The 4,635-nt window shown below is 42.7% G+C and overlaps 1 pseudogene; it reads right to left on the bottom strand.

Moving 5' to 3' along the window:
* Positions 1 to 257: 257 nt before the first annotated feature.
* On the bottom strand, positions 258 to 806 carry LOC136135002 (large ribosomal subunit protein uL6 pseudogene; annotated as a pseudogene).
* Positions 807 to 4,635: the final 3,829 nt, after the last annotated feature.

The raw sequence follows: 4,635 nt of genomic DNA, 5'->3' as shown, positions 1-4,635 counted from the left end.
AGAAGATAATATTGATAGAATAAGCTCCCCCTGGTGGTGAGGTGCATCAACACAAAATGTCCCTGAAAAGATGTGAGGGTTCCAGCCTTGAGTATAACAAGCAAGTCACAGGACACTCAGCTGATCAGAGCACAAGTGTGAGACTTCTCTTTTTTTTTTCCAATAGATAAGTTTCACTGCATTTTAAAGATATCACAAAGAGGTCCTGGGAATCATTTGGTATCTTCTTGTTTCCATAGCAAGACAACTCTTAGATCTTATTCATCAGCCTGATGATTTGTTCCTTTTTCAGAGACATAGATAACATCCAAAATGTTCTGATACCCTTATTTTTAACTGTGTGGCTTGCTGAATCAAAGCAGCTGAATTTGATGCAAAGTCAGTGCAAATCACTTCCTGGGCTTGAGATACTGAATAAGCAATGCCTGGCCTCATATGAGCCCTGCAGATTTTTCATCTAAGAAATTTCCAGTATCAACAAGAGACCTGCTCTCCTGAATAAAGATGTGGGTGGGGAAGTGAGCATACACAGACGTACTCTTGTAATGGAAGCCCAGTGGAACACCCTTGATCATGTGTTGTATTGGACTTGGGACTGCATGAACTGGAGCCGGTTCCTTTCTCTTCTCCACTGTTTTGTCAACCTGGAGTCCCTTCCTATTCTTTCCAAGGAGGCTGAGTTCTATACTGATGTAGTCCCTCTGCAGGATTCCTCTGGGGCCCTTCACAATAATTGTGTGTCCTTCCACAGTGATGTTGACATTTTCTGGAATGTCGACAGTCCGGTTGCTGAAAATAGGCTTCATTCTCATGGTGGGTTCAGCAAAGAGAGCATCTTAAGGTATTTTTTTGTTTTTGTTTTTTTAAATGAATGAATGAATTTATTTATTTTGGCTGCACCAGGTCTTAGTTGCGGCATGCAGACTCTTTAGTTGCTGCACTTGGGATCTTTAGTTGTGGCATGCAGACTCTTAGTTGTGGCGTGCATGCGGGATCTAGTTCCCCGACCAGGGATCGAACCTCCCGGCCCCCTGCAATGGGAGTGCAGAGTCTTACCCACTGGGCCACCAGGGAAGTCCCCTTAAGGTTTATTTCTTAAACAGATTAAAAAAACTTTTTCTTGGGGTATAGTTGATTTACAATGTGTTTAAACGGTTTTATTGAGATATAATTCACATATCATATAATTTATCCATTTAAATTGTACAATTGAATGATTTTTAGTAAATTCATGTATATGTATGACCATCATTATGATCAATTTCAGAATATTTTCATCACCTCAAAAAGAAACCCTGTGCCTTTTAGTTATCTATCCTTCTATCCCTCCCACCCAGCCCTAAGCCACCACTAATCTATTTTTTGTCTCCACAGATTTGGCTAGTCTGGATGTTTTATGTAAATTATGTAATATGTGATCTTTTGCCTCTTAATGTTTTTAAATTAAATGTGTTTACACTGTAATTCTGCTTTATACCAGAATTCATCAGAAACAGTGCTTTTAGCTCTGTGATTTTACATGTTTTTCAAGATTAGCAGAACATTACAGCAAACCCATAAGTTATATTTTCTCCTCCCTTCTCTGAAGGAAAGCCCAGAGACTCTTTCTTTAAGAGATCATTCTAGGGGAAACAAAATGAAAAGAAGGACAAATGACAACCCAGGGGATTTGGGACATTTTGAATTTTTATTGAGGTTCTCATCATCCAGACCCCTGATCTCCAGGCCCTGCCTGCTGTGGGGTCTGAGCCCACCTTTGTGGTGCAAAGGCTGGAAGGTGGGTCAGGGCTGCCTCTCCTCCCCCATGTGCAGACTGCAGAGCTGCCTGCCAGAGGAAGAGTGCCCAAGGACACCTCAGAGGCGGACATGCAGAGAGGCAAGAGTGGAGAAGAGGTAAAAGTCCCATTGCCCGGAGGAGGGAGCATTATCTAGAGCAAGAGCTGAAGGCGAGGCAGTTGCCAACAGGCCCAGCCAGCTCTCAAGACTGCCTAGGGGGCCCCAGCGTACTGCAGAGGGTGGGGTATCCTTCAAGGTCAGCCACAGGACGGACATCTCTTAAGGTGGTATGTGGAAGCTCTGCTTGGGTGCTGACCCTCAGGAGGGAACTCATCAAACTGACCCTCTCCTTCTGACTTCACCTTTAGGGAAGGTCAACCAAGTCCCTGCTTCCACCATAGTCCCTTTACCCAGCAAAAATGACAATCCTTTGTCTCAAATATTGGGCAGGAATCGTATGACTCTAGGACAAGACCTGAAAGTGAGCGCCTGTGGACTTCCCTGGCGGTCCAGTGGTCAGGACTATGAGCTTCCACTGCAGGGGGCGTGGGTTCGATCCCTCGTTGGGGAACTCAGATCCTGAAGAAAAGAAAGTGAGCACCTGTTGCAGTGCCAACTCGCGGTGTGAAATAGGTACTCTAAGAAGGAGGATGGCTCGGGAGACCTCAAAATCCAGATTCTACTTGGACAATCTCAAGTGAGCCGGGGTCGGGGGGAAGGAATTGTTCTGGCTGAGCTGGAGTAGAGGGATGACAGAAACAAAGGTCCAGTGCCAAATGGAGACCTGGCTTATAGTGAGAGCGTGAGACGGGGCAAAACACACACACAACAAGAGATAAAACGTTAACAAGCAGATTCAGAACCGCTGATACGGAGGGCCAACTATAAAGTTATACGTGTGGGTTTCTGACGGGTCAGACGGTTGGTGTCCCTAACCTCCACATTGCTCAAGGGTCAACTGTATTTGCTCTGGCTAGAACCTTCAGTATAGTGTCGAATAGCAGCAGTGAAAGCAGGCATCCTTGTCATGTTCCTGATCTTAAGGGGAAAGCTTTCAGTCTTTCAATATATGTTAGCTGTGGGTTTTTCATAAATAGCCTTAATCATGTTGAGAAATATTCCCTTTATTCCTACTTTTCTGAGAGTTTTTATCATAGAAAGATGTTGGATTTGTGAAATGCCTCTTCTACACCGTTTGAGAGAGTCATGCAGTTTTGTTTCCTTCATTCTGCTAATGTGATATGTTACATCGATTGACTTTCCTTTTTCTTTCTTTTTTTTTTCTTGCCTGCGCTGGGCAGATTGTGGGATTTTAGTTCCCTGACCAGAGATTGAACCTGGGCCTTTGGCAGTGAGAGCAGAGTCCTGACCAATGGACTGCCAGGGAATTTCCATATTTTCTTATGTTTGACCACGCTGGAATCCCTGGGACAAATCCTACTTGGTCATGGTGAATAATTCTTTAAATATGTTACTGGATTCAATTTGCTAATATCTTATGGAGGATTTTTGCATCTGTATTCATGTGGGAAATTGGTCTGTAATCTTATTTTCTTGTGATGTCATTATCTGGCTTTGGCGTTAGGGTAATGCTGGCCTCATAGGATGACCTGGGGACTGCTCCTTCTTCAGTTTTTTGGAAGAGTTTAAGAACAATTAATGTTAACTCTTCTTTAAATGTTTGGTAGAATTCACCTGTGAAGCCATCTGGTCCAGGACTTTTCTTTGTTGGGAGGTTTTTGATTACTGATTCAATCTCTTGTTATAGGCCTGTTGGGATTTTCTGTTTCTTCTTGAGTTGGTTTAGGTAATTTTTTAGGACTGAAGGGGATTTTGTTTTATTTATTTATTTTGTTATTAAGAGGTTTTTTGTTAAACTTGTACTGGAATGTTCTTAGCAGCACTATTCATAATAGCCAAAAAGTATAAACAATTCAAATTTCCATCAACTCATGAATGTGGTATATCCATGCAATGGAGTATTATTCAGCCATAAAGAGGAATGAAGTTCTGATACATGCTACAACATGGATGAATGAAGTGAAAGAAGCCAGGCACGAAAGGCCATATACTATGTGACTCCATTTATATGAAAGTCAAATAGACAAGTTCACAGAGACAGGAAGTAGATTAGTCGTTTCTGGGGGTTTGGGGAAGATGTTTGGATCAGGTTGGGAGCTTGAAGAAGGTGTGAAATCTTTGGATTAGCTCCCCTCAGAAGAGGGCAGGAAAAGTTGAGCAAGAATAAGTGAAAAACTAAATGTTTGGCTGAGCTTATAAGCCCAACCTTGTACATTCAGATGGCCGCAGGAGTTGGTAAGAGATCAGGGTAACTGAGAACAAGCTGATGACTTCTCAGAACTACCGTGGGCAATGTGGTAGCTGCTGGTGAGCCATGGTAGGCTGGAAGGACCGTTAAGTTTTCAAGAATGGGAAGAAGGTGAATCCCACAAATATTTTAATAGACTAGTGTGCCTTCAGCACAGCATCTGGCGCATGTAGAAAACACTTATTTGTTAAAAATAAAAGAATAATCAATTTTGGGGAAGGGTATCAACTTTACTGAGGTATATAATTCACATACCATACAATTCACTTATATTGGTCAGTTGATTTTTTTTTTTTTTTGTCCGTGCCACACAGGTTTTGGGATCTTAGAACCCCGACCAGGGATCAAACCCGGCCCTGGCAGTGAAAGTGCCCAGTCCTAATCACTGGACCGCCAGGGAATTCCTGGTCAGTTGATTTTTGACAGGGGTGCTAATACAATTCAATTGGATACAAACAGTCATCTCAACAAATGGTGATGAGACAAATGCATATCCACACGGAGAAGAAATGAAGTTGGGACCTTTCCTC

Source organism: Phocoena phocoena, chromosome 15 (assembly GCF_963924675.1).
Source record: "Phocoena phocoena chromosome 15, mPhoPho1.1, whole genome shotgun sequence".
Lineage (NCBI taxonomy): Eukaryota > Metazoa > Chordata > Mammalia > Artiodactyla > Phocoenidae > Phocoena > Phocoena phocoena.
This window is presented reverse-complemented; position numbering and strand designations above follow the sequence as displayed.